Source organism: Epinephelus lanceolatus, chromosome 11, assembly GCF_041903045.1.
Source record: "Epinephelus lanceolatus isolate andai-2023 chromosome 11, ASM4190304v1, whole genome shotgun sequence".
NCBI lineage: Eukaryota > Metazoa > Chordata > Actinopteri > Perciformes > Serranidae > Epinephelus > Epinephelus lanceolatus.
This window is the reverse complement of record NC_135744.1, coordinates 24,074,142-24,087,566: the sequence shown is the minus strand read 5'-3', so window position 1 is coordinate 24,087,566 and position 13,425 is coordinate 24,074,142. Positions and strand designations below refer to the sequence as shown.

At 40.4% G+C, this 13,425-nt stretch overlaps 1 protein-coding gene across 2 annotated transcripts in view; it reads left to right on the top strand.

Annotated features, from left to right (window-relative positions):
* Nucleotides 1-3,110: 3,110 nt before the first annotated feature.
* The window catches only part of srrm3 (serine/arginine repetitive matrix 3), a 129,996-nt gene continuing 119,681 nt past the window's right edge, over nt 3,111-13,425 (top strand). For both annotated transcript variants that reach the window (XM_033640750.2, XM_033640742.2), the window contains exon 1: nt 3,111-3,265. The gene's annotated coding sequence lies outside the window, so the exon portion shown is untranslated. The remainder of the gene's footprint in view (nt 3,266-13,425) is intronic.

The following is a 13,425-nucleotide window of genomic DNA, read 5'->3' as shown; positions in this document are numbered from 1 at the left end:
ACTGTTCATATTACTGCCTTCAGTTCACCTCACACCTACCTTACACTGTGCCAGTATTAGAAACAAGGAAGAGAACCTGAATAGCTTTAAGTGACAGGGGTTATTTCAGAATATTAAGTGGATCTTAAAGGTCTGGTGTGTAGGATTTAGTAACATCTAGAGCGCTGAGGTTGCACATAGCAACCAGTTAGAACTTCTCCCATGTGTCAAGTGTGCATGGATGTATGAAGAGAACCTACAATACAGCGTTCAATACAATGAAAGTTGCTCAGTGGCACATATAGTCAAAAAAGATTGACATCCGGGGCAAGCACGCTAGAGACTTCACCAGCCCAGCGGCTAACCTCCAGTTTAGCCCTCTGATGACTTGAATGGGGATGAAATTATTTAATCATGCAGCTTTTCTAGACTTTCAACATCTTATCGGACCAAATGGATCAAATCCTGATTGTGAAACAAGTCATGGATTGTGACGCTCAAAAAAATGAATCTACTGATTTACAGACATCTTTTTTTCCTATGTAAATTTATGGGAAAATGTGTTTTTGGGCAATATGGCATCACGGGATGAACTCGGTAGTTGCGGTCACAAGATCATCAAGAAAATCATCATCATCAACAGGTAACGACCAGGAAGAGGCTTTAAAAGACCACAGTCGGATGCGATGGAACTGCAAAGAGACACAAAATAACCACAAAAGATGCAAAACAACCAAACAATGACACAAAATGACTACAAAGAGACCAAAGCGATTAAAAAAAAAACAAAATTAAATCAGAGTGAAACTAAATGATCTAAAAGGGACGCAGAGTGACTTGGAAGAGGTGCAAACAACAAACAACAGCAACAAAAAAGAAGCAATATCATGACAAGGTCTGTTTGTCTTCCCCTCTGTAGGAGAGGTGGTGGGGCCTTGTGCATATCTGTGTCCAGGGGCCCACTATCTCATAATCCGCTCATGGGAATCATATAAAAAGTTCCTAAATAGATCAGAAAAGTTCATCTCAGTTTTGGAGTAATTGTGCAGTTTATCAGTTGTTCTCTACTGTTACTGTTATCCATTGAATATCAGGGGTCATCAGTTTACACAATGATAGAAAAGAGGTCCCTTGAGGAAAAAGGCTGGGAAACACTGCCCAATTTTTTTCCCCCAAATTTCTTAAAGGTCCAGTGTGTAGGATATATTGGCAGAAACAGTAGCCCAGAACAGAACAATCCAAACACTGGTTCTAGTTTTAGCGTTTCCATGTCACCCACCAAGTACCGATTTAAATCAGCCGGTCTGATTGTTTTAGAGAGGAAAAGACCTCTGTGCATAATTGGGCTCCTGGTAAAAACCTCCTGAACAATGAACACTGCATGAATGTAGAGAAGTTTCTGCTGGTTGCAATCTTCAATCCTCACTGCTCGTTGACACTTAATCCCCCCAAATCTTACACACTGGACCTTTGAAACAAACAAAGAGCTCATAGAACAATGTCAAAGCATCAGTGAGGAAAAAAGCAAAGAACTTGTCAAAAATATGTACGATTGTTAGAAATAAAACATAAATATAATACAGACAGATAATCATATAAATAAGGTCCTAGAAATATGAGGAAAATTAATCTCTGATGCGACAATCACAGGAAATAATCTGCTGAAATTAAGCCATTTAGTTTACACAAACTTCCTGCAGATATTGAATTCACAGTTTGGGCTATGGTGCAGTTGTCCTGTATTTAATATCATATGAAATATCCAAAAAAAAATATGTCATTCATTCAGGGGTCATCACTTCATTCAATAATAGAGAAGAGGTCTCTTAAGGAAAAAGTTTGGGAATCACTGTAAACAACTCTGGAAACACAATCAAAATGTTTATTTAAACCAGTATGAATATTACTTGTTTAAAAACTAGACTTTGAATAACGTATCAAGTATGAATCATTCATTTGATCTAGCTCTGAGAGACAGCACATCAGAGTTAGGACACTTGCTTTAAGGCCCCGAGGATTACAGCACCTGGCATACCGACACAGCACCACTTTATCTTGTTAAAACAATTTTCACAACTTGGTTTTGTTTTTATGAAGAACTGTTAAGACTATTTTGATTGGTGGACCCTTAGGGACTAATGGAATATGAACAACTTACCAGGTTATCAAGGAATGGATACATATTCTGACTTTATGATAGCTTCAGGGCTAAGGAGTCACCTCTTTATTTTTGTCTCTTATTTACCAAGCAGACTATCACAGGGCTGACACACAGAGACAGACAACCATTCACACTCACATTCACACCTACAGGACAATTTAGAGTCACCAATTAACCTGCATGTCTTTGGACTGTGGGAGGAAGCTGGAGTACCTGGAGAAAACACACGCTGACATGGTGAGAACATGCAAACGCCACACAGAAGGGCTCCCTTTTGGGATTTTACCAGGAACCCTCTTGCTGTGAGGCGACAGTGCTAACCACTAGACCACCGTGCCACCCAACCCAGCTGTATACATCCAAAGAACTTCCTTAAAAATGACCTGCTCGTCTAATTGTAACAGGTGTTTATGTGTCAAAATGTGTAGCCACACCAGGGTAGTCAAACTAACTGGGAATTTAACTGGGACTAGACTTTAATTTGAAGTTTTACAGTAGTACCCCTCCGCCATTTTAAGAATGTGATTGGCCTGAAGCCACATGACCAAACATCCAGCCCATCTTGGTGTGGGTGGAGCTGATGTATATAACTGGTTGTTTTCCTGCTCCACCCTGTTAAAAAGTTCTCTGTAAGGATGGAAGGCCACACGCCAAACGTGTTATGTATGCTGCAAGTGTTGCTGGTGTGGAGTTCTTTTCCCATCATGCACCGTGGACGCAGGTGAATTTGTGGTGGAAATTTTATTGTGTCTCAGGATTTGCCTTTAAAATGATAACAGAAAGTGAACTTCCTTGCTGTGGTGTGTCACACAGAGAAAGGTTGTGAATCCCGACGCTAGGTGACGCTCTCTCAGTGCGCTTGGCTCCATGTGGCTGCAGGCTGCAGGCTGCGGGCGCTCCTCCGCTCCGACAGAGGGCGCTGTGCTGCGGGCGGCTCCGGCACAGGCGCAGTGTGTGTGTGTGGGTTTTTGTCCCCAGCTCTCCTCAGTGCGCTGTCCACTTCAGCACCACAAGCCGAGCAGAGGCAGCGGGGCTAGCTAACGCTGAAGAGGAGGGACAGAAGACTCCACATCAGCACCCAGAAGACACACTAAATACCCGGCGAGGCGAAAGACAACAGGAAAGGTAAGAGTTTCCCAAAAGACGCACGTTGTTGGAGGCAGCGATAATAACGGTCTTCTTCTTCTTCCTCTCTGGCTTCATTAATCCTGTATGAGCGCATTAAGGCGGTGTTTACGTTAGCTTCTTGTTGTGTCTGTCTCATATATTCATCCCGAGGTCAGTTTATTGGAGCGAAACGGGGCCGCTTCATTAGCAGAGAGCTGCACGGTACCGGAGACGGTGTTCTCGCTGGGCAGCGTCTCCTCGCTTTGCAGATGGTGCTGTTTTATAACTCGTCGATTTCCGCTGCTTCACTGTGACCAGCTGCTGCTTCTTTATTTCCTCCGTGTGTCCGGGCTGCGGGACATTGAACACCACACACACTCCTCTCATGTTGTTTTGTGAATTAAATGGCTTGTGTTGTGTGGTTAACCGCCTCCACTCAGTTTACACACACAGCAGTGAATATATTTATACTCATAGTGTTGCCTAAAATATATTAATGTTAGTTATAGTGAATAGGATTCTCTAAAAGGAGCAGAAATTTGAATTATGCTCACAAAGATGCTAATATATCCTGACCTGGGAGGTTTTCTGATTTGCACTCATTACTTTATGAGTGACTGTGGATATAACTTCAACCTGCTGGTCCTTTTTAAAATACTTTAAGCACAGTAGACCAGTTTTAAGGACTCACACACACATTGTTGTGATGCTGATGTGTTTGTAAGGGAAGCAGTTGGCAGATTTTATTAACAATGTGTGAATCCTTTCCTCCAGCGTTGTCAGCTCGGTGCACCGAGGATTATGTCTCACAGCTTCTGCCATTGAAACTTTGATCTGCGTAGAAATAGATAGAGCAGATTTTGTAGGCATTCATGGAGTTTAAAGACAAAACCCGCAAACATGTTCAGTTGGCTATATCACATTTTTAAGATAATTTCACTCCTTTGCTGTGGCAGCTTCTGCAGTCTTCCTGAAATCAGAATAAGTAGGTTTTCACTCACAAGGAATTTGCTTTGCTCTGTTTGTTTCCTGTTAAAGGGTTTTTTGGGGGGAATTTTACCTTATCTGCTGCGAGGGTCCAATGGCAGAGAGATGTCGTATGCTGCAAAGCCCTGATATCTGATATTGGGGCTTTTAAATAAAATTGAACTGAATTTGCTGCATACATTAAACATCCAGTTACATATTAAGAGGACATGAAAGTAGTACTGCAACAGTCAAGAACTCACTTCAAACACAATCCTGTAACAGAACAAACATGTCAAATATAGCTGTTTCAGAATGAGAAAGCTGAACAGTTTTGTGCAGGATGTGCAAGAATATCAATCAGGGAATGTCCAAAGTTCTCAGTATCGCAAATAAGTGCAATGTACTAGGATCATAGATGTGCATTAATGTAACGGGTTTTTCGTGGCTTGAGGTTTTGCTCCTGATGGACTGCAGTGTCCTGTCTAGGCTGTGAAATATCCCCCTGGACATAACAACATTTAATATAAGAAATATCAACACAGATATACGCGCAGAGTATAATATTCTATGTGAATATTATCGGTATAGTGATATAGAAGAAGATATAAATACATTAGAGTTCATGATGCAAGGATTTACTTTGCTTGTGATGCTCTGCATCATAATTTGGACTATGGATCGGTATTTGACGCCTTTTAAGGTATCAAACATAATAACCCAAGTAGTAAAATTCTACAGTAAAGGAATACCTGTATTGGATCCTTTTTGTAGCCAGATATTGAAAAAATTGACTATTTGTATGGTTTTATTCGCAGTCACTCACTGCAAGCATTCTCTGATGTAATGCGACGTGTGATTGGTCCACTACTGCAGCTGCACAACCCTTACAGTCTGGTGTGGTGACATTGAGCATGGCATACTTAATGGTAAAAAAAGGTATCAGATGAAGTACTCTCTTGGAATCTGCATCACTTTAAAGATACTGGTGTCGTAATGTTTAAAACAATACCCAGCCCTACTCAAATGTTGATGCTATAGCTGAAATGATTTGTTCATTTATCCATTAGTCAATCTGAAAATTTATTTGCAAATATTTTGATAATCTGTTAATCTTTTGAATCATTTTTCAAAGCAAAAATGCAAAATGTGTGATGTTTCCAGCTTTTCAGATTTTTTTTCTCCCTTTATATCATTGTAAACTAAATATTTTTGGATTTGGGACCATTACATGGTTTCTGTAGGTCCTTAAAATGTCTTAAAATATCTTATATTCATTTTTTTGAAATATCAGGCCTTAAAAATGATCAGATTTTAATTTGCAAAATTTAAACATTTTATGTAATTTATTTTATCCATCTTTTAATTTATTTTTGTCAGAATGAGTCAGACTCCTCTGTGTGAAACTGAGTCTCTAAACCCACCACTGAACCTCATACTGTCTTTTTACTACTTCCACTTACCTTACATGTGGATCAACCTAACTCACTCTAATAACCATGTTCCTATATTAAAGCCTGCCTCTGCACGGAACCACACACTTACCTTTATGCTAACCTGCAATGTTCGAATATAAGAAAATAATTTGTCCAAAAATCAGTCTTAAATTTGCTTAAAAAATGATCTAGAAAAGGTCGTAAAAAGCATTAAATTTAAGTGTCTAATACCCGGAGACACCCTGTGTTGGTAGGTGGGTCACCTTGAGAAATTGTTGAGACTGAATCAATAATTAAAACAAACAATAAGTTCGATTAAAGTCTATTTCATCCCCAAATAATCATTAAACGCAGTCTGATAACAAAAACTCACAGTCACATCACGCTGCTGCAAATTCCATTACGATATACAGCTGTGTGACAACAGTCACAGTCCAGCTGTTTGTCTCAGTCCTTATGAACACCCTGTGAATCAGTAATCAGTGCTCAGTTTGTGACATGCTGCTTGGGTAAGAAAGGGAAGTCAGCAGGAGCTGTGTGAGTGACAGGACAGTGACAGTGCTGACCAAATACTTAGCTGCATGCGATTTGAGCTCCACGGTGCCGGCCCGGCTGAGCTAAAATAACTGAGTGTATCTCGGAAAGTGGTCTTCCATTTTGTCAGAGCGCTGCTGTTGGCGCGATAGGCCCAGGTGAGGTGAGAAGCTGATAGAGGGATTAGCTTGTATTAGGATGTGGCTGCTCATAGAGGTGTGAGAGGAGTGTCAGTCACTCTCGCTCTATCTTCCCGTGCCGTCTGTCTCTCGGTTTCTTTCTCCACAAAGCATCTCCTGCCTGCTCCACACTCACATTGTTCCTAGATGAGCAGTGATACACCACCACCACCACCTCCACCTCCACCACTCTGCAGCATCTCTTTGCTTTCCCTGATCACCACATGCAGCCTCTGTCAGTGCACGCCTTCCTTCGCTCTCCTCTCATCCCGCTGGCAGCCTCTCACTGCTCCTCCTCCTGTCCTACTTCCTTCCTCTTCAGCTCTCCTGAAGGGCGAAGCCGCTGTTGATGAAGCCTCAAGGGGAGGTGGGGGGAAGGACAGTTGAAGGGGTGGCAGAGGAAGGATGGAGAGGTCGTTTAAAGTGTTTCAGGCAAGTACTAATATCCAGACATTGTCTCACAACGTGATCTAATAGTGTGTTTTAAAAAAACAAACATACAAATTGCTGCAATGTGAGAGCGCAGCAGGGGAGTCTCTGCTCACTCAAAGAAATCCACACCAAAGAGACAGAAAATCAGCCTGAAACATCACTTTCTGATTCTCCTTGAATCTGCACTTCAGTCAGCTTGGCTGTATGGCATCACTGCAGGTGGTAATTCCTTTATGTTTTATGTAACAGGCTTGTCAGTCTGTGTTTCTGTCTCAAATCCAAGGCCGCAGAGGGAGTATTTCTAGCTAAAGAGTTAAGTTTTGCTGCTGTGTCATTTGGGTGGAGTGGACATGAAGCGTGCTTTCAGGGAAGTTGTGTTTGTGCCGTTTTTTGAAGCAAACTTCTTACAGTGGAGTAGGAGATTGAAAAGGCCTTGCACCACCGTGTGAAATTAGACCCCATGCAAAGATATTTGCATGATATTTGATATTTGAAGTGTTTCATATTAAAAAGAAGCTGTAGAATTAATTGAAACCATATTTCTCAGGCGTCTCCGCACTGCCAGTAAAACCTTTTAAGCTATACTTTTTCCAAAAAAATGATCATTTGTATATCAGTTACCTGCCAGTGTTTTCCTGAATTCGTGAAGAAAACTTTGTTTATCTTGCACACCTTCAGGGTGAACGAAGAATCCAAAAACAGAGAAAATTCTTGATGAATTGAAGTCATAGGGGTCCACGATTACCAAGAGCTAAACATTTGATTACAAACTCTCAAACAACTTATGCTCAGCACTTCCCAAACACGTGCATTTTCTAAGCGTTTGTAGAGATGTGGGAGATCTCCGGGGAGTCGTTTTACAGGTAAAAATGAACACCAGACGAAATACTTCTCACCTCAGCTGTAGTTTTATTAAGGGCAGACGTTGTGATGGTACAGGTCACGGCTTCAGCAACTAAAAAGAGACTTCTAACACAAAAAAGCTGGCACATGTGCGGACTAGCGTCTTCTCCCATCAAAAGTAAAACAACGACTCACCCAAAGCAGACGTGACATCACTATTTAACCCACAGGTAGGCAGCGATCATTACACGTTACAATATAAAACACTTCCACCCGCGAGTACAACCAGGTCTCACTCTGAATCCAGCGCTTGGGCAGTGACTTGCGGCATCAGAAACTGATGAAAAAAGCTGTCCTTTACCGTTGGCATGTTACTATGTTAGAGTATAATGGTGCTCGGCAGCGTCAGGGGGAAACGCAGCGGAACAAGAATGAAAGTTAAGTGTCGAAAGTCCGCATAGGGTGGGTGGGAGTGGCAGTGGATGGGTCCAACAAACACTAAAGATGTTAGGATTCTTCATTCACCATGGAGGGATACAAAAAAAGGGAAGTTTTCATAAAGAATTCAACTTAACACGGGGTGAGTAACTGATATACAAATGATCATTTTGTGGGTGAAGTATTCCTTTAAGTTCCATTGTTTGTTATCCTCCTCAAACAATTTGTAGCGCTGTATGTTCCTCGTTACTTAGTCACAGCATGTTAATGATTGATGGTTACAATAACAGTGAGCTGTAAGTGATCTCTTACAGATGGTTGAACAAAGCAAATAAGTTTTAACCAACTGAACTCCTGCTGTTAAAAAATAAAGTCAACAAATTCCATTGTGCAGAAAATACAATAAAACTTGACTAAAGACAGGCCTGGCATTTACAACAAGGTTACAGTAAACATTTCATAATGTAAGATAAAAATTGGAGGAATTAAGTTTTTACAAGTCACTTTATTTATTCCAAACAGCTTGTTAAACTTGATCCCAACTCAGTCCAGTTTCTAGAATAAATGTTGGCATTGTTCCTTTCTTCAAACCACAGATATGTTACATTTGTGCTTTTCATGTTTGACATAGTTCAGAATACATGTATATGAGCTGATTTTCTTAGTGGGAGGAGGAGGGGATGATGGATGGCAGAGGCAAGACCGCTATCATGCAGCAGACATCAGCAGACCACTGCTAGAGAACAACAAACGCTGTAATTTTTGTCAACAGTTTGGGACATTTCTAGCTGTGTTTGTAGCAACAAAAGCAGTTGTTTTTTTGTTTTTTTAAGACAGTTTAGGATATTTCCAGCTGTATTTTTAGGGACAGGTCGAGTGTTTTTGAATGACAGTTTGGGACATTTGCAGCTGTGTTTGTAGTGACAAAAGTGGGTGTTTTTAAATGAGAGTTGGGGTCATGTGCAACTGTGTTTGTAGCTACAAAAGCAGGTGTTTATTAAGGTTGAGGATATTTCCAGCTGAGTTTTTAGTTAGAAGGTGGGTGTTTTTGAATGACAGTTGCAGACATTTGCAGTAGTGTTTGTAATGACAAAAGCAGGTATTTTCTAACAACAATTTGTGACATTTCCAGCCATTTATGTAGCGACAAAAGTGGGTGTGTTTAACAAGAGTTGGGGATGTGTCCAGCTGTGTTTGTAGCAAAAAAGCAGGTGATTTTTAAAGACAGTTTTAGACATTTCCAGCTTTATTTTTAGTGACAAGTCGTGTGTTTTGTATGACAGTTTCAAACATGTGTAGCGGTTTTTGTAGCAGAAAAAGCTGTTATTTTTCAACAACAATTCATGACATTTCCAGCCGTTTATGCATGCACAAAAGTGGGTGTTTTTTAACAACAGTTTGGGACATTTCCAGTTGGTTTTGTAGCAATAAAAGCCGGTATTTTAAGCTAAAATGTGATGTTTTCCTAACCCTCACTTGGTGATTTTTTTATTTGTCTAACCACATATTAAACACAGCATTGTCACAACATAATACCGAAATGTAAATTTTAACATATCTGCCACATATGACACGAACAAATGTGACATATGGTTTTCAGAAACCTACAATGCCAATGTTTTATTTCGCTGATTATGTTGCTGCAATTTAATTATATTTTTATAAATCTGTCATGATTTTACTTACTATAGCTTAAAACACAAATTCAAAACTTTGGGTTTGTTTCAGAACAATAATCTGGTGCTCGTAAGAACATTAAAACAGGTGCTGTAATCATCCTTCTTGTTCATACTTGCCATTAAAAGATTGCCTCATATTACAGAAGCTTCGGATCCTAACAGCCACTACTGGAGATACCTGATGCTGTAACCTCCAACCATCTTGTACTTGAAGAATTATTAGCAGCTGCTGTAAGACCCTGATCTGATATAGATCGATATCCTCTACACTGGTTGCGGTCCTTGAGACGAGCTATGTGCTGTTGTTGTGGCGTGTTGTTGCCATCATCAGAACCTGCAGCAGCCTACTCACTCACAGGCACAATGCAGCACTGAGGTTACCTGAGATGAATTATCCCGGCAAGAAAATCCCCAAACCCAGCGCAGCCTGTGTCACAGTGCTCAGGCTGACAAAAGCACGCCACTCTTCCCATGTGAAAGTGCGTCCATTTTTAATCCTTCTCCTCTGAGGACACACAAACACACACACACAAACAGGTACACACTCCCTCTGGCTCTTGATGGAGTTTCCTTTTGATGTTTTATCCCATTTCTCACACAGCACATGTATCATCATGTGTGGGTTTTTCCAATGCTCGGTGAAGCAATACCAACTCACTGTGGGAGACTGTGTTGTTTTGTCTCATTCTGTATAAATGTGCCTCGAAGGTAGCTCACACCGCATCTACAGGAATGTGTCCATTGATTCAGTGACTTAGCTGTGGGCTACAACTTGAGCCACACTATTTGTTGATGTTTTGTCAAATTGGCACCATTAATATGCCAATCAGCTTTTAGCAGCTCCTGTAGTGTACAGACATTTTGGGATGTGTCCAGCCATATTTTCAGCAACAAAAGTGAATGTTATTTAAGGACAGTCGGTACATGTCAAGCCATGTTTGTAGCAACAAAAGCAGGTGTTCTCTCAGCCGTGTCATTAGTGACAAAAGAAGGTGTTTTTTAACAACCATTTGGGACATTTCAAGCCATCGTTGCAGCAACAAAAGCAGGTGTTTTGAATGACAGTTCAGGGCATTTCCAGACACTTTTGTAGCAGCAAAAGTGGATATTTCTATATATATATTAACATTTCCAGCAGTGTTTGCGGCAACAAAAGCCAGTATTTTGTAACAAATTTTTAGAACATTTCCAGCTGTGTTTGTAGCAACAAATGCAGGTATAATTAAGCAAGACTTTGGGACATTTCCAGCCATCATCGCAGCAACAAAGGCGGGTGTTTTTAAATGACATCTCAGGACATTTCCAGATGCTTTTGTAGCGAGAAAAGCAGATTTTTATTTTTTTTTATTTTTTATTTTTTTACAAGAATTCAAGAAATTCCTAGGCATGTTTGTAGCAACAGAAGTGGGTATTTTTTAACTACAGTTCAGGACATTTCCAGCAGTGATTGTGGCAACAAAAGCACATATTTTGTAACAAATGTTTGGGGCATTTCCAGCTGTGTTTGTAGTGACAAAAGTGAATGTTTTTTAACGACAGCTGGTACATGTTAAGCCATGTTTGTAGCTACAAAAGCAGGTATTTTTTGACAAGAGTTTGAGAATTTCCTGGCCGTGTTTGTAGTGACAAAAGCATGTATTTCTTAACAACCATTTGGGACGTGTCAAGCCATGTTTGTAGTAACAGAAGCGGGTATTTTTTAATGAGAACTTGGGACATTTCCAGCTGTGTTTGTATCAACAAAGGCAGGTATTGTTTAACAAGACTTCAGGACATTTCCAGCCATCTTCGCAGCAACAAAAGCGGGTGTTTTTAAATGACAGTTCAGGACATTTCCAGATGCATTTGTAGCAGGAAAAGAGGATATTTTTTTAACGAGAATTCAAGAAATTCCTAGCCATGTTTATAGCAACCAAAGTGGGTATTTTTTAACTACAGTTCAGGACATTTCCAGCAGTGTTTGTGGCAACAAATGCAGGTGCTTATTCATAGCAGTTTGAGACACATCAAGCCATTTTTGTTTCAACAAAAGCAGGTGTTTTTGGCAACAGTTCAGGATACGGATGCACAATTTGGGATTTTTTGCCAATATGCCGATATCTAACAACTCATTTGAGCAATAATAGATTTCCATATTGATATATCCACTTGTTTCTCTACCTAGTTTTAGTTATCATCAAGACTTCTCTGTAGTGGAATTAACATCACATTTTGCATGCATAGTCGTATCGTGATGGCCCAGCAGCAGATGGAGACATGAAATACAATACTTTTCAATATATATGATATGTATTCATTGTGCAAATTAAGAAAAAGCATGTTGGCCAATTCTGATGATGCACCGGTGTTATCAGTGTGTTGACCGACTCCAGTATTTCATTTTTAAGCCAATATCGGCTAATACCGATGACATGGCGATATTATCATGCATCCCTAGTTCAGGACATGTCCACCACAATGGGTATTTTAAACCAAAACATAATCTTTTCCTGACCCTAACCAAGTGTTTTCTGTGCCTCAACCTCATCCCAGCATTGTTAAAACATGAAATTAAAAATTGAAATGTAAAGACATTTAAATTGTCAGCATATCTTTATCTTTTACATTATTAAACGTACAAATGTGACATATCGGTGGTTTGCAGAAATGTACAATGCCAGCATTTATTCTGGGGATTGGTTTAGTTGAGGAGTTATAAGCAATGTATCTGGACTGAAGTGTGACTCTGTGAAGAGTGCTGCTTGTGACACAACATACAGCAGAAAGATGCTAAAGGTTTTCAGGTAATTGCCTCTGAGCTGCGTGTCACAGCTGCAACTGCTGAGAGTGTTGGTGAGTGGGCGATACCAGCGGACCAAACAATAACTAACTTAAGTTGTGTTTAGAGCATGGGCATGCACCTGTTTCCTTTCACCTCACACAGTATCTCTGCCTCACATCTCTCCCTCGGGAGGTGCGTCTCACTGTTGGAAGACTCCTGCTATAGAGTATGACTCATCTTGATAACCAAATCAGACTGTGAATCTCCTGTATGGGGGATAGAGATGCCAAGATTAGCCCCAGCTCATCTGCTCAGAGCCCTTCTTCCCCTCACGTCCTCTTGAATCATACTTGACTCGACATGCAGAGGTGGTTACGTTTTTCTTTCGATGGTTCGGATTTAGATCATGCATGTCAGTAAAATAACTTCAGGTTTGGGGTCAGCCTCCCACTGTGGGAAGCATTTAAGCAACTTGGAAGATCAAGAGAAACCCTTCTTCATCTCCTGATCAAAGCGAGCTTAGCCCCAGATTCATCCTCATCAAGAAGCAGAAAAACATAACATAAAATTTACATCAAGGACGAAAAACTGAATAATTCAACCTAACATTTTTTTTTTGTGCAGGCGTTTGGGCCCTGCTTCTAATGAACTTTGTCCTTTGCATAGTGGTAATTGTTAAATCAGAGAATGTTTTATTCAGTCGTTTCCTCAGATCTATTCTTACTCAATTAAATATTAGCCTTATTATCCATTAAAAGCTGTGCATCTTTCTCTACCAGACGTGTTTTCTGTCAGATCTGGAGTTCATCTGCGTGTGCACGCTGGTGTGTGTGTTTGTGCAAGAGATTTGTGATAAAACAGGCACATGAAACAGCATTATTGAAGTCAATACAGTCATGAGAAACGGCCG